At 53.5% G+C, this 27964-nt stretch overlaps 2 long non-coding RNA genes across 2 annotated transcripts; both read left to right on the top strand.

The window, feature by feature from the left end:
- Nucleotides 1-66: 66 nt before the first annotated feature.
- On the top strand, nt 67-27964 carry LOC125407380 (uncharacterized). Its single transcript, XR_015735674.1, has 6 exons — nt 67-370; nt 14374-14455; nt 15779-15844; nt 19258-19471; nt 23132-23338; nt 24369-27964. It is a non-coding gene; the product is annotated as an uncharacterized LOC125407380 (long non-coding RNA).
- On the top strand, nt 3310-10259 carry LOC148118993 (uncharacterized). Its single transcript, XR_015735675.1, has 2 exons — nt 3310-3723; nt 8107-10259. It is a non-coding gene; the product is annotated as an uncharacterized LOC148118993 (long non-coding RNA).

The following is a 27964-nucleotide window of genomic DNA, read 5'->3' on the forward strand; positions in this document are numbered from 1 at the left end:
ATTCCCGGTGGGCGGGGCTGAGCTGTAGCGGCCGCCTCTGCCCCCCCTCCCTGGGAGCCAGTGCCAGATGAGAGAGAGCAGGAGACAAAAGTAGCATTTTCCTCGTCCTCCTAGGCTGGCAGCAGGGCCTTCCCCCAGCGCCACTTGCTCCTGGCAGTCCTAATCCCGGGTGCCAGAGTAGCCAAGGCCCAGGCCAGGACCTACGGACTGATGAATGCCAGAGCCCGGGAGGCCTAAGGGTCTGTCCGGCAGAGACTGGCACCTGGAGACAGCCTTTTGGCTGGCGGGAGCCCTCTTACCCAGCCAGGGCAGGGGACATCGTTTTCATTTCCTGGCTTTTGAGAAAGTGGCCCTGTCCTTCAGTTCCTTGGTAAGTGACCTTCTCCCCTTCTCCTGCTGGGGATGAGCAGAGGGCCCTGCCATCTTGCGCCCCGTGCCTGTTACGTCTCCTTCCCTCTAATTGGCTTAACCCAAACCCCAAATTCTATTTAAGAGCCCCCCCTCCTCCTCCCAGTCTTGAGTAAAGCAGGCACTGCCAAAAAACTGCAGGGAAGAGAGAGAAACCAAGCCATTTATTTTTAAGATCCAAAGCTATGGCTTTCAAAATGATAATGAAAACACACGCTCGGTATTTTGCGGTGGCTGCGTGTTCGATGAGGAGCCGAATGAGGGCTGGAGGAGGCATCAGTCGGCAAGCCGCCCTTCCTTGCCTGTGTCGCTTTGTTGTTGGAGGGGGTCTTATTATTTCATTACCATTTCTTTTTTTTAAAACTTTGGCAGTACCGGGAATGGCAGAGGGGAAAAACCCAGAACCACCGTGAGGTCCTTCAGCAAAAGGCACAGGCAGGGCTGGCTGCACACAGGAGGGAGTATTTTCGGGTTCCGAAACAGAGGTTCTTTTATTCTGTCCCGTATCCCTAATGCCACCATTTCCACAGTTTAGGGATTTAGTCCTTTCTGCCTTTCGTTTCATTTTATTTTTATTTATTTATTTTTTTTTTAAAGAAGAAAGGTTTTCTCAGATGACAGCTCAGTGTGGGGAAGATTTGGGGTTTTGTACTCTGCTTTTTAAGCACTTGTTTTTAAGGCTTTTTTTTTTTTTGTAATTTTGAGGAGGGAATCTATCTATATCATAGTAATGTGCCCAGCTTGTAACCCCCTTGCCAGGCTGGGTGAGAAGTGCCCATGAACACGAGTCACCAGGCAATCCTTAGAAGAGAGCACCAAGTGGTTCCCAGGCCTGTCTAGACCCCGTCTCAGCCTAGTTCCTCACCAGAACAGTCGTGCCAGGCCGCACAGAGCCTAAACTGTGTCCGATGGGTGCTAAGGAGCCCCTGAAGACCTTTGTGTAACCCGCCCTGCCAGTATCGCCCGTGAGCTGAGTTAGTGGCTGTCTGAGTTTAGTCCCAGGCCCCATCCTTTATAAAAAAGGTGACATTTGCAGAGCTCAGCTGCCTGCTCACCTCCACCCCTCTGGCACACTGACAAAAGCACCCTCGACCACAGCCTGGTCGAGCCAATGTTTAAGGGTAGCTGGGGTCTTGATTTATGGGAACTGGAAAATCCTACACAGAAAGTTCCACTGTGCAGGAAGAGGAAAATTCCCAAGTACAGACATCTTTGTTTCCCTAGTCCAGAGGCACATGGGTTCTGTGTGTCCAGGAGCTCGGCTGCAGCAGCCGCCCAGAGCAGACTCCACCAAATATGAAAACGGAGCCCAGTCTGGCTGCTTTTGTTCTTACGCTAGGCAGCAGTCGATACTGAAGGGTTTGGGGCTGCGGAGACAGGCATATATAGCTGAGATAATTAAAACATTTTCACGATTATGACAGCCACATTCTGCTGCTGCAAGCTGGAGGATTCATTCCACCCAAATATTTAGCAAGCATCGGATAAAACACTAGTGGCAAAATAAAAGTAATGGGGGAAAAAAACTGTAATACATTTCAAAGGCAAAAGCATGGCAAAGAGAGAATTAGGCAAGGAAGAAAAGGGAAGTTAGGAGCTCGAGTCTGCATTTTAACAGCTGCCTACCCCTCGCCTGTTGTTTTTAATAGTTAGTGTAGGTGAATATAGCTCCAATTTTAAGTTCTGGATGGATGTGCAGTAGAATTTCTTGAATGTTAATTGATCTTCTTTTTGGACAAGATAGGGGAAAGTAACAGAAAAATAATTCATATAAATAATCTTCACCGTTAAATTAGTACCTTCCACTCTGAGTCAGTTTACCCATTGCTTTTAGTGTATGTCTGTCACACTGTTTTTTTTTCTTTTTGTTGTTGTTGTTGTTGTTGTTGTGTGCCTGGAAGATTGTAAATATCCACTTGCCACCTAAGTTTTAAATTCCGTTAGCATCAGACCCCCTCCCTGGTCCCCCAAATGTAAAATGTCATACTCTGTTGTTTTTTTTTTTTAAAAAAAAATGGGCAAAATCTCAGATCTGAGTGCTTTCCATGGCACCCAATTCTTTTTGACAGTATTAAAAAAAAATAGAAAGAAAGTACCACGCAAAGCACTTTCCACATCATTGCTTCTATATAAATTCCACTATAGACAGAAATTATACATTCTCGAGGCACAGATGGGCTGGTCTGTCATTACCACTGCCTGGTACTTGTTGGAACACACGGCATATTTTAATTGTGGAGTCAACAATTTCGAAGAACTGAGGTCAAAATAAACAAGCTGCATTTGTGTCGAGAAGCGAGCGTGTTCCCTGATCTTCTGGAAGGGCTGACAGAGTGCCTCTGCTTTGTTAGATTTTTTTGGTCTCCATATACACACGGACGCGTGCCGTTTGTGTGTGTGTAGGCATTTGCATACCGTGCACGCCCGTGGAGGTGAGAACACACCCTGCAGGAATCACTGCTCCCCCCACCCGTGTGGCTTCCAGGAATTGAACTCAGGTTGGCAGGCAAGTACCTTTACCTGTAGAGCCAGCTCACCTATCCTGCCACCATCTTTTAAGACTCCAAATGCCACGTGTCAAAAGTCCTTCCGTGTTTTAATTAATTACCAATTTTTATCTCATTTTGCTGCGTGAACACCATAGCACTACCCTTAAATTCCAGCTTGTGGGGCATGGAATTATTAATATAGCTTATTAACTATAAGGAGGTTCAGCCCTTGGCTATTCTGGGTCAATGTGCATGTAATTATTTTGAGACCTGCATGAAAAAAAAAACAAATAATAAATATTTCAAATCGTCCAAAAATACATTTAAGTCGAAACTTGAAAAAGATTTCAGTAGGTCAGTTGCATAGAGTAGGTATAAAAAAAATAGTCCCAGCGAGATAAGGAAACGCAGATTTTATTGGGCTGTATCCACACACTAGAGGCCAGAGCACTTTTACGGCCACAGTAATTTGCAGATGATGATAACTGCTTATTTGGGGAATTGTGTCCAGGTGATGATGTAACCAGTGCTAAGCTGCACTTTCGCCCCCTTTTCCCGTGTGTTAAACACTGACCTCTGTACTTCTGGAGTGTGTTCCCTGCCTGTAGAGAGCATTTGAGGCTCTTGCATTGGGAGAGAGGAAGGGAAGGGCCTTGCTGTACTCCGCCACCCTCCCCCCCTCATCCCCGGGAGCTCCAGCCCCCGCACCCATTTGTTAATAGAAGTACTTTGTTGTGGCTTGTTTATTTGAAGGCTTCTACCTGTTGGTGGAGATGTTAGCGAACAGTGGAACATTGATGAAATCCTCCCCAGCTGGCTAGGAGCGGTGAGTCTGAATGTCTAACTTCTTCCTGCTTTTCCTGCGGGTCTGCCAGTCTGTCCGCTGCTGCCTCAGAGTCAGGGGAACGTGTGTCCCTGGACTGGGCACCGTGAAGGCAAAGGCAAAGCAAGAGGGTGGTGACAATGTCGTGTCATGTACTGTTTGGGCCAGGGGTGCAATGGCTCGTCACTTTTGGAAGAGCACATACTTAGGGCCATAAGGCAAGTTGGGCTGGCTTTGTATTCTGACTATAAGTCAGTTCACTTTGTGAGCCTCAGTTTCCTTGTCTATATAATGGGAACAGAAAGCAGAGGCCTACCTAACACCAGAAAGCTCAGTTAACGGAGCACGTCCTTGCCCAATTATTGCTTACTTGTGATACTTTGGAGCCTTGGAATATTTCCAAAGCATTACTCCCCTCTCCTTTCCACCTGGAGAGGTGGGAAAATCAGAAAGATTCAGCCAGCTGAGCAGTTAGGTCAGGAATCGGGTCCCAATGGGCTTTCCTCCAAAGTCCCCACGGGTCATTGGTGTGTACCCACACATGTACAGGTTGGAACATGGATGTGCAACAAGGTCTTTGCAGAGAAACATGCACAGAGGTGTGTGTGTGTGTGTGTGTGTGTGTGTGTGTGTGTGTGTGTGTGTGACATGCACACACATATATGAGCGTCTGTATTGCCCCGGTGGCTAGCATCAGACCTGGCCTGGGTACCGGTTATAGATACGCATTTTCCACCAAGGTGGGCAGTGTCTTTTAGATTCTGTCTCTCTTCTTTAAGTGGATCGTAGAGCCGTTTGTCCACCCTTGCAATAACTGCAGTAGACAGCCCATCGCTGTCCCTAGGGCCTTGAAATGAGCCCCCCATCCCTAGGCTGGGGTAAGTTGAGGTAGAGGGTGGTGGGGTGCAGTCAGTCCCAGAGCAGAGATAGTCAGAGGTAGTCGTCAGACCCAGGCAAGGCCCTACGTGGACGGATGGACAGTTCCAGGCGCCGGCCATTTGCAGACCCGGAGGAATGAGAGTGAGTGAGCCTCTGGGCCCAGCAGAGGAAATGGCGGCCCAGAGCGGGGAATCTAGAAAGGCGGGCCCTAGGGCGGGGAGCTGCCCGGAAGTCCTGCTATTGCTGCTGGTCAGCTGCTAGGGGCCTTCTTCCAAGGAGCCACCCACAGGGCTGGGCCTTCCAAGGCAGGTCTGTGGATGCCTGCACACAGGCAGGGCCTAGGGCAGGGCTTGTCGGTTGTCAGACAACTGAAGGGTTGAATGAGATGGGACAGAAGCCCGCCCGGTACTCCTCACAGGTCTTGGGGCTTGGTTTTTAAAGAGAGGGTTACAGTACCAGTCTGAGTCTGGAGGAAGCTCATGGGAGTTCTTTGCTGGGAAGACCTTGAGTTTCTGTCTTTATAACCTCATTGTGTCCCAGTAGGAAGATGTCGGAAGCCCGATTTTGTAAGTGAGAGGTACTTGTTCACCTCAGCCTCAACGTCCCCTTCTCGAAATGGGAGACCATCAGACACACGGGCTTCTTGGGAGGCTAAAGATCTGTGATGGGATGGGACATTTGGCCAGATGCAGGGTTGTTGATGGGTCGCAGTTGTGGGAAAGAGTCCTTGGCGTTGGGCCTTGTGACTTTAGGCTTTTGAACTTTGAGTTTGGGTAGGGGATCGAGACTGGAACTGGGGTGCTCAGGAGGTAGCCTGGCCACACTAGTATGTGTGGGAACCTCTGGCCCAGTTTCCTGGGTGCCCAGCCCTGCCCGGGATTCCTGGGGTAGGTGTGCCTATGCTTCTGGCTCAGGCGTGGGTGGAGGGATCCTGGGATCCTGCCTGCTCTCGCCCTGCCTGGGCTCGTGGGATGAACCTCACCTGGGCCTAGGCTTTCACAGTTCCTATTAATGACCTATTTCATCTACCAGCAGCACATGCGACCTTCTGGTAGACCCTTCAAAGTCCAACATGGCTGCTATCAGAGGTCTTAGTGTCAGGGAGACACATTCTATCCTGCCAGGCCTTTTCTGTGAACGTAGAATGAAGTCACCTAATGCCAGCACATTGGGAGACTCAGATCCTGAGGGCTGGGGTCTGAGGATCTCAGGTCTGCATCCAGAGTACTGTAGCACCCTGGGAAAGCTCTGAGATGTGGACACTCTTGAACAGGTGACCCTCTGGGCCATCCAGCTGAGGGGTCATGCCAGGCACTTGAAAGTGGGTGCTTCCAAGGGCAAGCGTGCAGCTAAGACCTCACAGCTAGGTCCCAGGGTAGCAAAGGCATGGCCACTATAGTCAGTGCCCAATCGCCAAAAGAGGGGATAAGACCAGGTGGGCGGGCCCCAATGGAGACCTCCACAACTGAAAGCCCCTGCCTTGCCCAAGGTGAGAGCTTGGTCGCAGTAGGCTTTTCCCAGAGAGCACCAGTGCATCTTGGCTATCACAAACATGTCTTACTCTGTGTGACTCCGATTCTGCAGAGTACCTACTAAGTGCTGGGAATTTGCATGCATTTTAAAAACCATGGCCGTGTTTTAAAATGTGTTCATTTTTAACTTTAATCGATTCGATTCGATTTTATCTCAGCATCTGACCAGAACCCTTGCTGAACTAGTTAGAATGTGGAATAAACAGAACACAGCTCCCGCCTTGGTGGAAGACGTCCTCGTCTAGTGAGGGGTGGACGTCCTCTTTTCTATACCAGAAAATACAGGCTCAGAGAGGTCGAGGAACTTTGCCACATCCACACAGCTTGGGTAACAGAACCCTAGCCTCAATCTTCCCCATGGCTGTGCTGAACAATCTGATCTTGGACCCCCGTTTATTTTCTGCCTGTTGGAGGCTGACCTTGGCTGGTTCTCCTCAGACACCCAACCCCAGTAAGGATCTTTCCTGCAGCTTGGAATTCATGTAGGTTTGAGGGTGCTGAAGACCCCTCCCTGACAGAACTACCAACACCTCTATGCTGGGTATGGAGGTTTGAAGGGTCCAGGACATTGTCCTAGCCTCTGGTCTCCGTACCGTCATGGTCTCATTTGCTGTGAGCCACACTCAGGGTGACAGTGGGAGAGAAGGAGGGGACATGGTGCTGTCGTTGTTCCCCCGGGGCCCTGAGGCAGGGAGTTACTCGGGACTCTGGAACTAGATGCTGTGTCCCAGGTCATGGTGGTCTCCTAAAAGGCCAGTTCTTTATGGTGAATAGGGGCTGTGTCAACACAGGGAGCAAGGGAGCCTTCCAAGAACCCCAGCCAGCCTTCAGTCAGTGTGGCCCATGCTGGGGGCTTGAATCCCCAAGCCCACAGAGTCTCAGGCACACCAGAGTCGTGCCAAGCTCCCTCTGTTCTTCATGGTCACATGGCACAGGTTTTAGGTCCTTCAGCCTACCAGGCCAAGTGTGCCTGTGGGAGGAGACCCAGCAGCACCATCCAGAGTACAGTGGAGAGGACCATGTGGTGCTCTAGGGGTTTGCCCCCCTCTCTACAAGTACCAGCAGGCCTGAGGCACACAGAATACCAGCATGGCTGGCGTGGCGAATGCAGATATGTTCAGGAGGGCCAAGCCCTCACTAAGATGCCATTGGCTCCATCCCTCCTGAGGAGGCTCAGGCTATGCACTTGGAACACCTGAGGAATCCAGGCGACTTCTTGGAGGTGGTAGACCCACCACCCTGATCTCTTCCCTAAAGCTGACCGTCAGGGCTATGGCTGCAGGGCCCTGCGCCCAGCCCTACTCCTGCCACGTCCCAGGGCTCCCTGCCAGGCGCCACCCCCCCACCCAACCCTGTACAGGCCACATCTGCTGCAGCAGCCACGCCAGAGCTCCACCTCCTATCCTGTCCCCATGGAAACCAAGGAGGGGGGGTTAGCCACTGACTGGTTTCCATTAGAGCAGCCTGCTTTTCTGGAGCCCTGCCCCTGAGCTTCAAGGCCTCCCCAGAGACTTCTTCCTGCATTTACTGAACACCACTCAGTCTGTGCCAGGGAGCCCAAGGGTCTCAGCCTTGCCCACACTGGCTGGCTTCCATCAGGGGAGTATCAGGTGGGTCCAGGGCCCTGCCGAACACTGGGGATGCTTTGGGTCTTGGCAAGTTATGGTATCAGTACTTGGTCCTTCCTCACCGAAGACTATCCCTATAGAGATTTGAATGACCCAGAGAACCTGGGCGCCTGAGTTAGTCCTGTCTGGATTCCGGAACTCCTGCCCAGCCATTAAACCTATGGGGTCTTGGACCCCTTTCCTGTCACTGGGCCTTGGTTTACCCATCTGCAGCACGAGAGAGCCAGCGGCTTTCCCTGCGTCCCTTATAGATGTATTTAAAAAGGAAGGAAAAGAGGGAGGAAGGGTGAGGAATAAAAAAGAAGACGGGGCCTCGGTTCTCAGGCCCGGGTTTTGTTTGCTTTCAGGAAGGGTATTTTAAGGGAGCTCGGTCCTGGAATGTAGCAGAGTCGGTGGTTGGAGAGGCCATGAGCCAGCCGGAGCCCTCAGCATCTGTTTGGCACCCAGTGACCTGGCTATGAATGCAGCGACAGGAGGCTTCAGCCCTGCCAGCAGGCTCTGCGAACGACTGGAGAGGCTTCCGGAGATCAGCGGTGTAGGCTGAAAATGAGATCCAGCTTTTGAAACCTTGGTGGGTTCATCCCTAGGAAGGCAGGGAGGCCCGTGAAAGGGACGCACACAGTGACTTTGTGAGGTTCTCCCCAGAGCTATATGTGTCTGTGGTAGCTCAACCTGGCTGACCTTTATACCGGGGGCATCATAGCATGCCACCCCCTTCAGAATCGGGAAGCTGAATTAGAGAGTGTGGGTGTAGTTATCGGCACTGGCTCTGGGGGACTTGGGAGCAACCTCCACGTGGGCTGCTTGTGAGAGACCATTGCTGGCACTGGTACTACTGAGGCTACTGAGTTCTACCCACGTTGGTCCCACACCAGGACCAGAGAGCTGCTGGTATCAGGCCATCTGAGTCATCCAAGTCACTGACATTGCCTTCTGTGCCTCCGTGTTTTCATCTGCAAAATAGGGGCAGTGACTCAGACTCTGTGTAAGAACTAGACGAGAGGAGGGGTCAGGGCGGGGTCCAAGTGGTATCAGTGCAGGGTCCTTAAGATGAGCAAAACAGGCCACACATTCCAGTTGCTACTGCCCATGCATTCATGCACCCTCTCTCGATACTGTCTCTGTTTGATTTCCCATTCAGGTGCCACCCCAGCCTTGTATCCCTAGACCTCCCGGGGTTACTGGCCCATTCCTGTGCCAGGGAAAGTAGCCCATGAGGATGCTGTCTGTACCTCCAAGGGTGGGTGTGATGGCATTTTCAGTCTTCTGCCCTGGGCAGGGAGGAAACTTAGATGGGGACGGTGGCCTCTGATGGCTACTGTCCAGCATGCAAACCATATAACCTGATGGCTGTATGCCAGAAGGGCTGGAGAGAGCAGCATCCTGGGCCTGGCCTGGACTGATTTAGACATCCAGGAGACTAGGAACGCGAAGGAAATGAAGGAAATTTCCCCAGGGAAGGGAGAGACAAGATAGAGGAGCTTAAGTGCCCAGATAATTACAAAGCATGGCCTGATGATTTACTGCCAGGCGGACTGGCTCCTCTGACTGCCTCCACTGCCCGTCCTTCTGGGCCCCCCATGCCCTAGAGACCAGTCGTGGAGAAGGGAAGGAAAGAGGCAGTGGGCACTGCCCAACACCCAGCCTCCACATTGTCTCCCGGAGTTGAGCTCCAAGTTGGCTCTCACAGGAGGCACCGTGAAGGGGAGCAAGCTTCACTCAGTGCCGGGCTCAGACATCTGGTATCTGGGTGGCCTCAGAGAACTCCGACCTGACCCAGCCCCTTTCTACAGACCGAGGGAAAAGGGCTACGAGATCAGACTCACAAACAGCATCCTAGCCTGTACCTCTGTTCGCAGATGCAGGGACCTGAGTGGGCAGCTAAAAAGGAGACCACTACCTATCCCTTCCACCTGAACGAGGGCTCCCATCTGTTCCCAGTTGAAGGCCAGTGTCCTTAGCGGAACACGTACTGCTGCGGTTTGTTCTGAGACAGGGTGTCACAGTGTAGCTCTAGCTAGCCTGGAATTTGTTGACTTCACAGAGACCCACCTGCTTCTGCTCCTGGAGTACTGGGATTAAAGGTGTGTGCCACCATGCCCAAGTCTTGGCGGAACTCACGACTAGCCTTGTGTCTCCACAACCCTCTTTCATTTTATTAGGATCCTGTGTCACCACCTCGAAGCCCTCCGAGCCCTGTACTCAACACCCATACTATGGACTTACAACCCTGGTGGTCCTTTCACCCCGGTGTCTACACTGGGAGATCCTGGGGCAGGGTGGCTATAACCACTCATGGTCTTACAGTCTGGATTAGGTGTGTTTGGGGGGAACATTCCAAGAGTGAAGGAAGTGGACGGAAGTCCCCCATGCCTCCAGGTACGGCACCTGACTGGGGCCTCTCTCAGGGACTTTTTTCCAGTGCCGTGAAACAGTGTTCTCTAGGGATGATCCACACGTGTGGAACTACAGCTCAATAAAGGTGGTTTCCTAACTCTCAGACAGGCCTGCATATTCCTGCAGAGAGGACAGTCCCACTGCGGCTACCTTGTCTCTCGCCTTCCTGTGCCATTCACCGTCTGGGGCCTGTGATCAACAGATACAGTATGTCTTCATCCAGTGAAATTGGCTGTCCTGTAGCTTGGTTATAACTGTATAACACGTGTGCACACATGTGCACTCGAGCTCCTTGTTGGCCGGTGCGTGAGAACTGTGTATCCCGGGGCCCATTCCTCATAAGCCTTGGGCCTCAGTGTCTCCATCTGCCTCACTTTTAGCTCTGATACTGGTGGGTAGCTGGAAGGTTCTAGAATCCAGATTTGAAGCCGCTGTCTTGAAAGCATTCCTGAGCTTCAACCTGAGACCCTGATTTTGAAGTCTCCCTAGAGACCGGGAGAACTGACCCACAAAGCTGCAGGTGTTTGTTGTATAGATAGGACACTCGGAGCAACCACCCACTTCCCCAGGCCAGGTGCTATGACGCTGTCACTGGTGGGCACTCTTGCAGTGCCCAGCACAGCCCACCAGGTTCCTGGAACATGGGAACCACTATGAGGGCCGGTTGATGGACACACACACACATACACACACAGGAACCCCTGTGGAGGCAGGTAGATAGACAGACACATGTATGCACACAGACAGACACACGTATGCACACACACATACACACACACATACACACACAGGAACCCCTGTGGAGGCAGGTAGATAGACAGACACATGTATGCACACACACACAGACAGACACACGTATGCACACACACATACACACACACATACACACACAGGAACCCCTGTGGAGGCAGGTAGATAGACAGACACATGTATGCACACACACACAGACAGACACACGTATGCACACACACATACACACACACACACACACACACAGACAGCTGGGTTGTAGGCCAGGCCAGACCTGGCCTCTGCTTTCTTTTTTCCTTTGTGTCCTAGACGTTTTGGTTCATGAATGCTGTTCCTTTTGCACTGGAAAGAAAACACTGAAGTGACTGTCCAGAGAGAAACTGACCCTGCCTAAGTTACCACTACGTGTTTGTCCCCCAAAACAGAGACATTCCCAAAACAGGTGTGACGTTGGAAGCGGTTAACACCATCTACCAACATGCATGAGGCTCCTAACAGAAGCAGACCCCATAGGGGCTTTCCAAGTCCAGATAGCTCATGACCACAGCAATGGTGCCACTTTAAGGCAGGACCCTTGTGTGCTAGCTATAATGTTCTGAGTCTTTTATCTGAAAAGAACATCTGAAAAGAAACCAGAACTGGTTTTTCCCCGGAATCGAGGTCTGTTATGTTGACGTCACAGACAGCATCGTTTGTGAGACTTACCTAAGCGTTCCAGGTGGGAGGGCAGATGGTCGTGTGTCTGGCGGTGGCTTGGCTTTTAGAATCAATCGGACATTTAGTGGGAGCTGGCGGTCGCTAGCGGAGCCTCCCACCCAGTTGCTTTCTCTCTAACCTGTGAAATCCATGTAAATTGTAGGTATAAGTGGCCACTCCTAGATACAAAAGCATGGCTCAGAGAAAACAGGTTCCTGAAGGCCACACAACCTGGGAGATTATGCTTGGCTTCTTGGCTTTGGATAAAGCCGGACTTCTCCCAGGGACAGCCATTCTACCAACCTACTTGGATGTCATGGCCCCACTGCACCCTGCGGATACACATAATTGTATGGTTGTGAGTCTGAGTAGGAATGAGGTTGGGGTAGGGCTGGCCCAAGCCTCTAGGATCTTCAGCCTGGTGTTTGACCTGACAAATTCAGTACTACCTTGATGGGCCATGAACACCAGTAGCTATGCTATGGAGCATAAGCTCTAAGGGACAGAGGGACGGCGTTGGGAGACTCATCAGCCTGAGAGGGGGCAGTGTACCTCTGTGGTTTATTCTGAGGCTCTTATGGTAAATAATGTAGTATCTGCCCACCCTTGGATCCCAGTGAGTTCCCTCGTCCCAGGTTCCTGGGGAATTATTCAGCCTTGCTGTTTCATTACTGCTATGGACAGAGTAAGTGAAGAAGAAAAAAAACAAAAAACAAAAAACAACCCAAGCCCAGGGCCAGTGTTTGAAGTTAGAGGGAGCTTTGCCAGCTACGTACAGTCAGGTGCATTCCTGCATTACTAAGGGTGGAACCAGCGTTCTCAGAACCACTCTTGGACTGCTGGCCAGAGCTCTGTACAGTCAGCATGGGAGTCATGGGCCTTCCTATGGCCATAGGGGCCCGAAGTGACTTGTGTAGCCTCGGCCACTGACCCCATAGAGCTGTGCTCAGCCCCACCAAGGGTCTGGTCAACATCTCTGTTTCCCTTGGCTGACCATCTTAATCCTGTGTCACCTGGCCCTATACCTGTGACCTAGTTTAGAGGCATGAAGTTGTGCTGTTTAGAAAGCAGGGGGGCTCTTCTGCTGGTTTGTGGGCACCCCACCATTTTGCTTGTGGAAATGCCCCTCTTTGAGCCCAAGCAGGTGCAAGCTTTTCTGGTTTCAATGCTCCTGAGGTTCTCTTCCTAGTGAGGCCTTGGAGTCCAAGAGATGGGTCCAGCCCACGTTCCCCTGGTGAGGTTAGGACGTGGGATTGCCTGTCCAGGCTGCAGGATCTGTGAACAGCGGGCAGCTGTCCTGGGATCATTAAATTGGGTAATCTGTACACGGTGGGCCCAGAAGTAGAGGGGGCTTTACTTTTGGTCCAGGGCAAAAGAAGAGATGGGAGGGGTTTAGCTGTCAAGTGTCCAGGACAGTCCTTTCTCAAAAGATAGGGTTGGAGGCTTGGACTTAGCAGCCCCAGCCCTGGGCTCTCCCTTTCCCTCTTACCCATTGGCTTCTCTGGAGCATTCACAGCCCTGTGTGAATGAAGAACAGCATGAAGCTCTCATGGGCTCCCGGTTTCACCTGTGGGTGCTAGCAGCCTGTGGAGACGGAGGGATGCCAGCAGTCCCTAGTGGGCCTCAGGGCCCGGCACCTTAGTAAAGAATCCCGAGTCCCTCTAGGTCCTCGAGAGTTTAATGAAAAATCACTCTCTGGCGATAATGCTTATCTAAGCAGGATGAGGTGACAACCTTCACTGCTTTTGACTTGTCCATGAGAGAGTAGCTCTGGTCCTATGCTGACAAATCCTGGAGAAGGCCACAGTCCTAAGAGGATTCCCTGAGCTTTCTTACAACCCAGAGCTCCTGGAAGTGTGGATGCCTGAACCATGGTGGACTCGGGAGGGCAGGAGAGAAGCAGGCAATTCTGTCCAAGGCCAAAACACACAGATATGTAGGGATGAGGGGGAGCCTGGGAGTTCTCTGGTCAGGGCTGACTCTTTGTCTTGGTGTCCTGTTGTCTGTCCTGGCCTATCACCCGCTTCTTGGCTCATAGTGACAACTGAAGTTACTGACCTCTTGGTAATGCCCCAAAGTCCTGTTTGTACCTCATAAGCCCCAGATATCAAGTGTCATTCCCAGAGTAAGGCAGGTAATGAACACTTGTGGATGCCAGGCACTGCTTGGCCCAGCGATATATGCAAATTGAAGGACATCCTTGTCTGAAAGATCCCAAGTCTGCAGGGGCAGTACAGGCATTGGGAGGTGAGATGGAGGGACTCCCAATGCTAGTGCCGTCTGACAGTGCATGCTGGGATGGTCTATGGTGGGTGATCTATGGTGGTTGGAGGACATTCTGCCCACAGGGAATTGTGGGTACCACAGTAGGGTTGGAGTTAAGGGGGGATCTTAGCCAGGCACCAGTAAACCAAGCCCCATGAGCCCTTCCTCTATAGTCACAGAGGACTCTAGGGTAGAGGTTAGGTCTTCTGTGTGATTTGGCTGCCTAGGAGCCTTGGCAGGGAGTTGGTTTGGAATGTGGTTCCTGGCCGGCTGGAACTGGTTAAAGCCAGGCTTGGCTCTCTGTGTTGTCCTCTGTCTCTTGTGACCTGGAACTCCTGGCCTCTGGTGCCAAGGCCACAGTGAATAGAGCTTGGGTTGTCTTATCTAGAGGTGGCAGTGGGAGTAACCAAGGAAGGGAGGGCCATGCTACCTCTGACCTTTCTCTGTCCAAGCCACATGACCTGCCAAGCTGACACCTCGTGTTTTTATTTCCTTATGTCTTGCAGAACATGGCTGCTCCAGAGAGCCTCCCAGGAAAGGGAAAGCCAGTCACGTGTATCAGAAGACCCCGGAGGACCTCATACACAGGTAGCCGTCTGCCCCACTTGGGCAGAGATCTCACTCCATCACTCCATCAGAAATAGTCCTGGAGATGATTGTGTACAGGCAGACAGGAGACTCCAAGAGAAGCCAGGACCAGTCCTCCCCTCAGAGGCTTTACCTGGCGCCAGGCCTACCCAACCCCCATCCCCTCAGGGGCTCGCCCTGGCCTCCAACCAGCGGGAGAGATCCTTGCCCAGGACAGGACAGGAGACAGTGCCAAGGATTCCGGGTCCCTGCTTCAGCCCTGCCTTCTGCCCTGCAGGCTGTGATGGCCTGACTTGTCCTCTTGAAGCAGATGGAATCCGGCAGGGACAGATTGCCCGTGGTGGAGGGCAGAATTAGCCCAGTCCTGCAGTAGGCATACTGGACCCTCTCCTCCAGCATCCTTTCTACTTGCCATTTATCCAGATAGGTTCTGTTAACATCAGTGTACTGGTCCACAAAATGGGCAGAGATACTTGTTGGTGGAGATCAGGGGCTGAATAGCGACCCTTAAATACCTGTAGCTCAGGGGGGAAGACCCAGGGACTAGACAGTCTTTGGAAACTGTAGGTTCCCTGGCAGGGGCAGACTGTGATACACCGAAGCCAGATTGCAACCCCGATCCCAGCCTCCCCTCAGCCAGCCTCCACGGGCTCAGAATCAGCTCCCCACGACTCAGAGCCATCCAGTTGGCGTCTGTGCATGCTGGTGCTGCTCAGGACAGCCCTCTTGTTGAGGCATTGTATCTGCCCCTGTCCAGTGGGTGACGCTGTGCTGCCTTCTCTCTCCATATGACTGAGAGAGGACCTGTATCTAGGAGCCCAGACCTGTATGGCTCCATGGCTTCAAGTTAGTTTTGAGGAGGGTGTGCAAGAGGCCTCATCAATTGGGATGACCTAGCCACTTGAAGGTCTGGCCCTGCTATACATCACTTAGGTGGGGCAGGGCGCCCACTCTGCCCTTGGCACCCACCAGAGGTCCAGCGCCAGCAGTTTGGCCAGAACTCTGAGGTTCTCTGGCATTGCCATTACCTCCAGGGATGGCTCTGTGTGTGGCTCATCCATGCAGCCTCTCGGTCCTTCGTGACCAGGTCCTTGTAGGAGGGGTAGGCCCAGGACTTTATGAGATTTGAGCCCCAACATTTGGCCGTGGGGCCACATGGATAGTCTCTTGGCCATGAGCTACCCTGAGTTCCAGGTGTCTCCTAAGCTGTGCTAAGGCCTTTTGGGGACCCTTGCAGGTTGATGTTTGTAGGAAATGATATAAATACAAAAGGAGTGTTTATGGATGTACCCCAACACCTAACTGGTGTCTGTTTCCTTCTAGGCTTCAGCCTCTTCTGGACAACTCTCCCAGGTGACCTCTGAAGCTCAGGGACCATGTCCAGCCCAGGTCAGATCAACATTTTGGTTGTTTTTGGAACTCAGAGCCACCTCCCCAGCTCTCCTAGATACTGCTGTGGGTTCATGCAGCCACACAGACCTGGAGGTTTGCATATGCTGGACCTTGACGGGGCAGTCTCAACCCCTGCCAGCTTCTTTCTGGGACTCTAGATGTCTGGGCATATCCAGGTGTACCCAGGACCCTAGACTGGGCCATCTTTCTGTGCCAGCCATCAAGAGGGAGATGCTGGGAGCACAATGAGGTGACCTCAGGACAGGTACAATATCTACAGTATCACTCGGGACTCAGTGGTAAAGGTCCTGTTTCCTCTGCCTTGGACACCTTACGGTTAGCACTGGGAACCCTGGGTCTCTTGTGCTCAGAGGGACCTGGGAGCTGTGCTCACACTTGTCCCTGCCTGCAAGGAGCCAGATGCAAGTATAGCCTTGGGCCTACAGATGAATCTAGATCCAGGAAATTGGTGTGGCCGTGGTCAAGGGCAGTCTCATCACTCAGGCTGCAGGCAGGGTCTCACACTTTCTTGTATAAGCTAGAGAAACCCATATTTGGGCCTGGGACCCCTCTGCTATCTGTGCTTTGGTGTATATGGACTGCCACACACAACCCTAGTCTCTGTGTCTGCACCTGAGGTGAGGGATGTCAGCCAGTGCTTGAGAGTAGGGCAAATAGACAGCTGGTGGGGGAGGGGCATTTCAGAGTTCAGTAGATGGGGTAAGACAGAGTGGGAGGGCCCAGGCAGAGATGGAAGAGAGACTGAGCAGAACACCTGAACATACCTCAAGAATGCAGCTGACCCAGGTATCCCTAGGGACCTAGTAGCTCTTGGCCAAGGTGCTCTGATTCATAGATCCTGAGCTTTCTGGGGTACCCACCCTAAGACAGACCTGCCTGTGATACCTTTAATACACACAGCCCCCCCCCCACTGTCCCATGGGCACAGATGAACCTCTAGGGTCCAACTGCCTTTTACAAGGGCTCACGCTGGGAATGTGCCCCTGCGTCTCTGAGTCCCAAGAGCTAATGTGTATGGAAGACTGTGGGTGCAGGGCGTCAGGAGCAAAGGTGGGAGTCCCAGAGGGCTCCTGGGCCAAGACATATGAGGAAGGGTCTGGAACAGAAAAAATGGGCTGGGTTGGGGAGAGTGGCCAGTTCTGGTCCATGACGCAGTCCCGACTTAGCTCCATGCACACAAGATGCACTGGATGTATACAGTAGGTGCTTACTTAGTGCGGGTGTTAGTGACAGTTAGTTTCAGAGACATCCCCCCCCCCACACACACAATACACAATATGGGGTTTACCGTTCCATTCTACTTTCTAGGGATCCCTCTACTTTCTAGGGATCCCTACGGGTAGAGAGGGTTAGCCCCATCTCCCCTGTGTCCTGGACACACTGGACCATGGGGTCTTTGAGACACCAGCTTAGACTGGGAAGCTATGGAAAAGTTGGGGCTCCAGGGTTTAGTTGGCAAGGTTGGAATTGCACCCCATGAAATCTGCCAGACTGGATTTGGGCCTGGGAGGTCTGAGCACAGGCAAGCCCCTGGCCTTGAGCTCCACCACTGCATGTTTAGCCAACCATGTTTCCTACCGTGCTTGTAGTGTTGGCCCCAGCAAGTAGCCAAGAAGCCTCAGCCGACCACCAACCCAGCAAGTGGTGGCCTCATGGCCTTGCTCAGTCTCTGGGGAAACTGAGTCAGTGGGCTGGACAACCAAAGGAGAAGCACACTGGAAGTTAGATATGGGACTTCCAGATTCCCAGGGTCTGACACTCCCAGTCAGGAGACCAGGTGCCCAGGTCCTCTGGAGGGCGAGGGAGGACACAGATTTATCTAATAGCCAGATAGTATTGTGTTTTTTAGGTAAGGTCTCTAGCCTAGGCTGACTTTGTACTCTGTATGTAATTGAAGGTGACCTTGAACTCTTGATCCTCCTGTCTTGGAGGCTTGCTAGGCAGTCACTCCACTCTCGGAGCTCCAGCTCCAGATCTCTTAAACATTTTTAAAAAGATTTTTCGCCTGGTGATGGCAGCACACACTTAAACCCAGCACTCAGGAGGCAGAGGCAGGTCGATCTCTGAGTTCGAGGCCAGACTGGTCTTCAGAGTGAGTTCCAGGACAGCCAGGGCTATGCAGAAAAACTCTGTCTCTAAAAAACAAAAACCAAGCAAACAAAAAAATTAAAAAAAAAAAACAATTAACGTGTGCCATTGTTAGCCTCCATATGTGTCTGTGTGCCACGTTTGTGCCAGGTGCCCCCAGAGCCCAGAAGAGGGCACTGGATCTCCCGGAACTGGAGTTGCCGATTGTTATAAACTACCACACGGTGTTTGGACTAGAACCAGGCTTCTCTGGACGAGCAAAAAGTGCTTTTAACTGCTGAGCCATTAAAGAATGTCCAGCCCCAGGACACTCTTTATTTAGTCTTACAAATACCTTGCATTGGTCGTTGGCTCCAGTGTAATTGATAACCCACAAAGTCCAAGCCTTGGTCCAGCACCAGCTCTGTCTTCATGTGGTATTCTAGCCTCCAGCTCCCGAGGACCCCCTGCCAGCCAGGCTGAGTGAGGATGGTTCTAGAGAGGCATCCCTGGGAGGCTGAAAGGCCCCGAGGAAGACACTGTTGGCCTTCCATGATAGGGAGCATCCTGGGACTCTCTCAGGCTCTGATCCCTCTGGACAGCTTTGTCACCTGTCACAGTGTACCCGAGTTCCCGTCCCTAACACATGGGAGGATGAAAACACGCATGCTGTCACGTGACCGGGGGTGGGGTGGAGGGCACAGTCACAGCCTTTCTGTGTTCCACCATTTAGCCAAGGATCCCATTGTCATAAGGACAAAGTGAACCCTGGTAGTAAGGAACTTAACAGTGCCTGGCACATTGAAGGTACCAAATGCTCTCATTGCTGAGCTGCACCGCAAAGGCCTAGTTACTTAGGAAGACTGAAAGTTTGAGGCCAGCCTGAGCTATTTAGAATGAATTCAAGGTGGACCTGGGAAACTCAAACAAGACCCTCAAAATAAAAATTTTGAAGGATAGGAGATGACACTCAGTGGTAGAGGGTAGAGTTCAGTCCCCAGTGTCACTACCACCCCGAAACTGTGTTCACACCCATGGGTCCTTAGTGTGTACCCAGAACTGGCTCATGAGGTTACAGCACTCTTGAGTGGCTGGGGACTTGAAGCCAGAACCATGCAGCTTCCCGCTGAGAAGCCCTTAGTGATTAAAAGAGGCCACTGTGCTGTTAACATTCTATAGCATTATCAGGGCTACTATGGCTGAACAGGTGATGTCTGGTGGCACCTGCCCCTGCCACGTCACGTGGCAGTGTTACCCTGTAAAGATGACATGGACTCCTCTCAATTCCACTCTCGTTTTTGTTTGTTTCTGTTCTGTCACAGGCCCTGCCCTGGATTCGTGTTGACTCGTCCCTGTCAGAGGCGTGAATCCTTGGCCGTGTGAGTTACATCTCTCCTATGACCCACCCACCCTGCAAGGTGGCTTCTATGACTGTAGCGTCCCTGCCCCCTGGGCCTCAGACTGGCTACCTGTGAAGTGGGATTGTACTCCACACAGATTTTTTGCTCTGCCCAGGTCCAAAGGAGGCAGCCTGAGGTGAGACCTGTAACCCCTAGAGCTGTTTCCTTTGCCCCGAGTGTGTAACTGGATTCTGAATACAGCAGAGGCTAGGATGGGGAGGGGGGGCACAAAGGAATTCTGCAAAACCTGTTCCAGCCCTCTGGAGTGCCCACTGCCCTCTGTCTAGAGAGGCTTGGAGACCAGCTGTGGTGAGGGGGCAGTGGGACCCCTAGCCAGGGGCCGGAAAGGGGAATTGAATAGATGACGGTCAGTTGTTTAAGAAGCAGCTGGAACGAGATGAAAAAGCTAAGGGCTGTTCTAGTTGGAGCTGTAGAAAGTGGGGAGAGCAGTAGCCGTATGCGCCTGAAGAAAGCCTTCCTGGCATCTGTCCTGTTGATGGCCGCTTTGGCAACTGATCCCTTGACCCGTTGGCCCCAGACAGGAAGGAACTATCTAGCCCACTCGTTCCTGGAGCATAGGATGGCACTTGAGCCCCTTGGCTTGGGGCCTCCCAACCGGGACAGATAAGGACACATCCTGTAGATTCTAGAGAGGAGCTCAGGCCCGGGAGGCCTCACCGTGGACCACCCAGAGCCCCTTGAGGGGAAGTGTGGGAGTCACTGGAAGCCTGGAGCCTGTTTGAAGCTTGGCTGGGAGGAGAGCCTGGAAGGGGACAGCTTGACCCATTTTCTCTGACCAGACCATCTCGGGCCTCAGCCTAGGGCATAGCCTTGTTCTGGTAGGTTGTTCTTTCTCCTCCCTGCCAGACATCTACTGGTCCCACCCTCTGGCTTTCACGGCCTTTGTCTTCCAAGGGTGCCACAAAATGGCCGACACAGCCCTCCGCCATTTTGTAGTTGAAACAAACGGTAGCCTTGGAGAGGAGGAGACCCCTGCTTCCCGCCTGCCCTGAGTGGCCTGGACAGAGCCCAGGACCAGCGCCCCCTCCCCCACTTGGCTTTGGCCATGGCCGCCCCAGGCTTGGCACAGCCAGCTGCTTGGCAAGGGTGCCTGGGAGTCCTGGCCCCTTATCCAGCTCCACTTCTGCCTTACTACCCACCAAGCAAACAGAGAAGGAGGCTATACATCAGAATCGGGAAAGCCAGCCACCAGCACTGTCCTTGGCCAAGGTGGGGCTGGCGTAGATGGTTCTAGAAATGATGTCTGTACTTTGGTACCAGGTTCCTGAGTGTGGCCATCAACAAGCATAGATTTGAGTTAGGTCTCCCTGAGAGAAAAGCCTCTGGCCTCCAAATGCCGTTCATACCTTTTACCTGACCAGGGACCTTGGGGATCCCTGGCTGAGCGTGATATAGAATGCCAGGGTTTCACAGCGGCCAATCTGTCTCCTGGCCTGGGTAACCTATGATGTCATCAAGTAGTCCTGGTGCTTGCTAGAGGAGGCCGCTTTGCTCCAAGAGCAAGGCCACCCACTGGGCCACTGAGGCTCTGAGGTACAGGAAACTTTTCCCTATCACACGGTTCCTCTGCTTCCCTAGAGATCAGAAGCAGAACCTCCCAGACTTATGCTGCCTTAATGACGCCATCCAGGCCCACAGCACCCCCAGTATCCCTGGGTCATACTGACAGTACTTTCCAACTTCCTGAGGTAGGACAAATGGGGCAGGCTCTGGGAGCCAGGAATGGTCAGACAGCCCTGCCACCCCTGTGATTGGGGGTCCTTAAAAGAAGCTAGGTGGCAGTTCCCTGTGAAGCAGGGAAGGGTGTGGGATAAAATCTTTGACTCTTCCTGGGTAGCATGGGGGTTGCTCCATGGCCTTGCCTGGCCCCGTGCCCTCTGCCAGGATAGCAGGAAGCCATGTGTAGACAGTAGGACCAAGCTGTCTCATCTAGGAAGCTAGCTGAATGCCAGCCCCAGGCTTCTTTCTTCCCACAGCTCCCAGGAAGAACATTTTGTCACCGTGAGGTGAGGCTTGCTCAGGCCATGTCCCCTTCCGGGGAGACCCTGCAGTCCAAAGCCCACCTGCCCGGACCAATGTTTTCCCATGTGCCAGGCTAGAATGGACCCTCCCGGGGTCCTGGAATATAGGCTTCCTAGAATGAGAAAAAATCTCCCCAGGAAGGGCCAGGTCCAGAGGGAGTCAAATAGCAGGCAGAGCATGTGCCCCACAGTGTGGCATCTGAAGTCCTTTCCCATGCACCTTCCTATGACCTGGACTGTGCATGGGTGGGGGAATATTTGCAGATTGAGTGGCCAAAGCTGGTAACCTGTAGCTAAATGTCCAGCCCCAGGCGGAGTGCAGGGTGCAGGAGGGCCCCGCGAGGGCCTTTCCAGTGTACCCCAGGCCTTCAGTGCTTTGTCCTAGGCATATGCCAGTGACTTCTCATGACTCCCACTGCTGTCCATACCAGACTGCTATCTCACTAGTCCTCCAGAGAAGGCACAGAGCCGACTGACTTTGTCTCGGACCCTATTTCTAGATGAAGAGAGCTAGGTTCAGATCTGGGCCTCCCCAGCCAGGCTCTAGACCCTGAATCTCCCTTTCTCTCTCATGAATTTTGCTATGGGTCACACACAGTGTTCATTACCTCTGTTCTAGAGGTGGGCATGCCACCAGGGTACCGCAGCTCTCGAGTCTGCTCAAAGCCCAGTGCAGGTCAAATCCACCTCGGGATCAGTGTGAGGTGTGTAGGGCTAGAGAGAGCCAGGTTCAAGGCACTTAGATGCTAGCTCCAAGTTTGACCTTGCATCCTTGTGGTACACTTTTGGAAAAGGATGTTCAAGCCTGTGAGGTACTTCCCCACAGGCCTGTCAGAGCAGTCCAGTCTGAAGCCAGGGCACTGAGCAAACCTGGGTCATCTTTGTTCAAATATGATCTTGTAATGTCTCGGGCAATCACATTAGTTGTTTTGCTAAAGTTTACACAAAGGCCTCACTTGTCTTAGTGACTGAGATTTTGGTCACCCCTAACATGCTTGTCTTAGCCAGTCCCAAGAGACTCCTCAGTAGGCATGGCCTGCCTCTGGGCACACTGACCCAGGCCTAGTCAGTAAGCATGCATCTTGCTAACTTTATGGGCCGTGTTCACAAGGAGACCCGCCTTCTGCCCAGCCGGATGCCACCCCTCCCATCGTTCCCAGACTTGCTGTTGGCACGGCCTACTGAGCAGAGACACTGGTGGCCTTATGGGAGAAACCTAATCAGGGAGGCCAGGAGAGGGAGGCTGTCATGGGGGGGGGTCTGGCTCTTGGTGGCCCCAAGCCAAGCCTGAGGTGACTTCAGGGTGACACCGTCTGTCTGCCTCTCTCCCTCCAGACATCCGCCCAGCCCTGAAAGGGCCACCTGCCTGCCTAGGCCTTTGGCGCACCTGTCCTGGCCAGCCTGGCTCCTCCCCCAGGCACCCTGCCCGTGGGCAGACACTGCAGGACTAGAGCAAGGCTGGGAGGTGGCAGCTGGCAGATGGCAGGGTGCCTGCTGACTGCTCACTCCCTGGCGACCTGTTCAGGATCGCCATTCATGTGCACTGCCCGCCCCGCCACTGGCCCTCATCCAGCCTCGCCCCACTGGGTCCCTTTGGTTTGTTTCAGGACCCCCTTCCCTGTTACCCGTTAAGAAAGGAGGCATTTATGTGAGTCCCACCCCCCAGGGCAGAGGTCAGTGGTCAAGCTAATCCTGGCACATCTAAACACTTCTCGAGTATGAACTGGGCCTTTTCCTCACTCGTTCACATTCAGCTCTGGAGACCAAGAAAGGGTGACCCTTCCGGAGTCTCGTGGAACCAGTGTACCCCCTGTAGGGCAGAACTGAGCAGTCCATGGTAGCCGGGCCTGCCACCAGAGCATGGAGAGATACCTGTGGGTCAGCCTCACCAGACTAGCGCCCTGGGCACAGTGAGGCCCCCTGGAGAGCAGAAACCTTGTGGAAAGGAACAGGAACAACAGGTCAGTAGTTCCCAGCAGAGAGACAGACCAGGGCAAAAGCCAGGAGGTGGGGAGGGCCTGGGAGATGGCCAAGGAGGGCAGAGGAGGCTAGCCCAGGGCATTTTGCTGCTTTGTGGACTGGGGCGGGGCTGACGGCACAGTGGAAAGAATCAGAGAAAGGGTGTCCAATGGATAGCTTGGCCGTCATGGTGGTAACAGGCAAGGCTGGTAGTCAGGGAAGGAGGGCCTTTCCCACCCTTGTGTCCTCACGACCCTCAATAGCCAATGGTCTCATCTTCCTTTCCTTGAGCTGTGCAGGAATAGCAAGGCTTGTAACAAACTGCTCTGGCTTGATGGACAGACAGAACTGAGCAGACCCCAGGCAGGGCTTGTCTCTGTTCCGCACCCAAGGCTCAGCCCCAGAGCCCTTCAGCTGGCCGGGCTGCTCCCTCACTACCACCATGTCCCTGGTTGGTCTTCCATCTTTCTGCTGGCCCTGCCATGATGCCTTCGCCAGAATGGGCCCAAAGGAAGTAGGGTAGTGACTTGATTCATGGAGGAAGCCTGTGGTCCCGTGAGACTCTGGGTCTCAGCTCTCGGAGGGAGGGAGAGTTCAGGTCCTACTCGCCCTATCTTGGGAAGCTGCGTCTTGCCGCCAACCTCTGAGGGAGGATTAACTCTTTCCAGGGTCCAGCTAACTACCACAGTGTACATGAGAGAGTATGAGCCTGTCCCCTTGCGGCTCTGCTTCTCTCAGACCCCACAGTTAGTGGCCACGTGGGTCACTGGCCACCCACATAGACATGCTTGACCACCATGGACGAAGTTTGAGTCATAGTCTCTGGCCAGCACGTCCAACACCAGGCTGGTTTGAGAGGCCATTCCATCCAGACCTTTGCCTGCTGCAGAGTGTCACCAGGCAGCAGAGAGACTGGATGAAAATGTCACTGTGTTGTGGGCTAGCAGGGTACAGTGAGGGGAGGCATCCGGGGCCTGGGCTGTCTCGTTTCGGAAGCTGACGATGGTTGCTTTTGTTTCTAAACCCAAACAGGTCAGGAAGTGGTGCCAAGCAGGAGCTTCTGCATGCTGCCGACTTCCCTGTGGTGAGTGGAGCCTCACTGTCCTTCCCCAGGAGAGTAGGGAGCCATGGGAGACCTCAGAGTGAGAAAGGCTAGGGTCAGAACCACATCCCTCCCTGCCACTGCCCCAGGACCTCAGCGTAGACATCCTTACCTGGAGGCCTGTGCCTCCCACCAGCAGACCACCCCCAGGGGATTCATCTCATCTACCCATGATGCACTGTGATAAGATGATCTTTGACCCCACATCGGACTACCAGGGCTGGATATGGTTTAACGGAGCTGCAGTTTCATTCATTACTGGCTTTGAGTGGAAGAGGTGCAGCCTCGCTACCCTGAGGCAACACTGTCTGTAGGCTCACGCCCTTCAGGTCACTCAGCCTCGAGAGCTCTCTGGGGACCTCAAAGGCAGCTCTCTTCTCTCTGTCCCCCATCACCATCACTCAGCCCTCCAGTGTGATCCTAATACCCCCACACCACCCAGCAGTGATGGAGGACCATCTGCAGTGACTGCCAGGAGAGTCGTGCCTGGTGTGAGAAAGAAGGCCAGATGAGGGAAACAGAATCACATCTGTTCCCAGCCTGGGCTAAGGCACAGGGGTGGTGGCCATGGTCAAGGAGGGACCAGGGTGCTTGTCTCCCGTTATTTCTCTCCTATAGCTTGAGTCCTGCATGTTGCAATGAAGCCCAAACTCGGGGAGGGTAGTCAGGGACAGGGGCAGGACAAGCACTTTTGGGGGCTATCACAGGTGGCACGTATCAGTCTCCTGCTGATTGCTAACTACACTGGCCAAGGAGCTGCGAAGAATCCCCAACGGTCCCCAGTGAGAGGCAGCTCAGACCTACCAGGCAGTTCTGGTATCCTGCTGGCCAGGGGCAGAACCCAAAATGTTGAGAGGCCCGTGATGAGGTGTGCCTTCTCTCCTTCAAGGTGTTTCTGAAAGGCTCAGATGGTGTTGGCAAAAGTGTCTTCTGGTCATTCTACCACATCCAGGTGCATCCTGGGAACTGACAAGGTCAACCATGGCCAATCAGTGACACCTCCACCTTCCCACCTGGTCCACTCATCATAGATGGGAACACGGGGTGGGGGTGGGACTGAGCCACTCTCTTCCCATGCCTTCCTTCTCACTAGTTCTGCTTGGACCATCCTTGGGGATATTTGACCTGTCTCTTAGTAAAAGGGTACAGGCTTGAGGCAGGGGGATAGCACCCCTGAGGCTCACATAGATGTTCTTCTAGGACTGGACAGTGCCTGCACACCTAGGTCCAGGCCACACTAGCGTTTTGGGGCCGTGTTCCCAATCCACTCTGTCTCATAGACTCCAGATCTGGGTGCACAGTGTGGACTTAAGCCTAATGGCTCCAGGGTCTTTGGACTTGCTCCTGTGACCCTTGGCAGAGAGAGAGGGAGGTGTGGTATCAGGTGCTTGGCCTCCTGGTACTGGGCACAGAGCTTCCCTCTGCCTTGCTGGGCAAACCTGTCTGCTGAGAGCAGAGCCACCTGGGGGGCTAGAGCCGGTGTCTTCACAGTGACCCCACCTCACAGCTGGAGGAGTAGATGACTCCACCCAGCCTGGTGCCTGCCCTGGAAGACTATGGAAGGAGGCCTGCAGTAGAGTCTTTAAGACTCTGCTGGTACCCGGGAGCAGAGAACTACAGAAGCATCTTACAAGGTGGGAAGGATGCTCGAGCGCACTGCTGCTGCGTGGCTGGGCAGGCTGTAGGCCTTGCTTATAAGAAGGGCTTACAGTATACTTGCCCAAGGGTCCCCTGCAAGCTAGTGACTGTGAGCAGTGCAGACTCACAGTACAGACTGACTGTTGTCCCAGAGTGGGCCTCACCTGCCCCACTACACAGTGAGTGGCAAGACCCACACCAGCCCGCCTGTCCTTACCAGGTCTTCCTCCCTGCTGGGCTCTGTCCAACGCTCTGGGAGTCCCAAACTCAGAGCCAAATACAGAGCCCCCCGCTGGCTTCAGGAAGTGCCAGTCGCCAAGGACAGCCTGGCCATCCGTGTCCAGCCAGGGTCTGCACTTCCGCCCAGCTGGCCACCATGGGGAGCTAGGCTGCCTCCCACAAGGAAAAAAAAATGGTTTTGAGCCTCCCGTAGCAAGGTCAGCTCAGGCCACCCTGGGGGGAAGGCAGGGACAGAACCAGAGCCCTCAAGGAGGGGCTCTTCCTGTGAGAGGGGGGTGCATGCCCAAGGCCGCCGCCTCGCTGGAGTCCTGGTGCCTCCAGCGCTTCCTGTGCTCCACCACAGAGGCTGGGTCTCCGCCAGGTGGACGCTGGAAGCTCCCTGAACCTGGCTGGCCTTTGACAAGTGACACCCTTCCCCCACGGTGGTCATTCCTGCCTAGGAACTGGTCAGCTTTTGCTCTCTTCTCCCCGCCCCCACTTCCGTCATCCTCTCTGCTTGTGGTGATTTTGTTTAAGTGTCCTGGCCCACTGTGGGGGAATCCCAGTCCGCTGCCGGCTGATACCCTTTAGCACCGAGCTGGCCATGTTGGGCCCCTCACCATGTTCCCAGCTCTTCTTCTCTAGGAGGCATCTCCAGAAGCCGTAGCATCCAGCTCGACACCAAGACTGACGGACGGCCTTTGGGGTGAGGTAGTAGGTTGTATGGTTTTGGGCTCTGCCCCGCTCTGCGGTAACTATACAATCTACTGTCTTTCCTGAAGTGGCTGCAATAATCTACAGAGAACACAACGCCAGCCTGACTTGGGAGGCCGAGGGGGGCACGGGGGTGGTAGCTGCCATGTCTGACAGGGGCCTTGGACAGTCCCTTGACCTCTCTGGTCTGTTGCTTTTCTGTAAGGGTTGAGGCGTGGGGGTGTGCAGACGTGTGGCATTTCCAGGGCACCTCCTCTCCCTTGACCACACTGAAGCGGCTTTGCTTCTCCTGATCCCATCATATTAGGCTATCAGGCCTGGCCTCACAGGCCTCCCTGAAGAAAGGGTGTGGGCTGGACCTTCAACTGTGTCTCAGAGTTGCCACACACTCCAGACCTGGCATATGCCCAGGATTTCCAGCTTGAGGGCAGGCTTTTGTTGAATGGCAGCGTCTCCATCTACATAGAGACAAGGCAGCTTTTCCATGAAGGAAGAGAGAGGAGGGTTCTAGCCTGCCTGGGCACCCTGTGGGCAGAGCCTGCAGCTGGACTGTAGGCCACTGTCCCTGGGGCGGTGGGTTCAGACACTGGAGACGTCCCTGATCCATCTGGTGGGTACAGGCCTTTCTTGCTGAGCCACTGTCTCCGCTTCCCCCCCTGCCCTGTGCCAGCTGTGCCATATGGCTCTGGCGGCCTGTGGCCAGGGTGGGTGGGGAGCGGCTGGGCCTCCTCCAGAACATGGACCCCGCAGGGTGAGGTAGTAGGTTGTGTGGTTTCAGGGCAGTGATGTTGCCCCTTAGAAGATAACTATACAACCTACTGCCTTCCCTGAGGAGCCCAGGGTCACGTGCACATGGAGGCCCCTGCTCAGCAAGCCATGTGGAGAGCCTGTGCCACAGATTGGGTGGGGGCAGTGATGTGGGGCCTGGATAAAAATAAAGGCATTTTGACATGAA

Source organism: Myodes glareolus, chromosome 19, assembly GCF_982192425.1.
Source record: "Myodes glareolus chromosome 19, mMyoGla1.1, whole genome shotgun sequence".
Lineage (NCBI taxonomy): Eukaryota > Metazoa > Chordata > Mammalia > Rodentia > Cricetidae > Myodes > Myodes glareolus.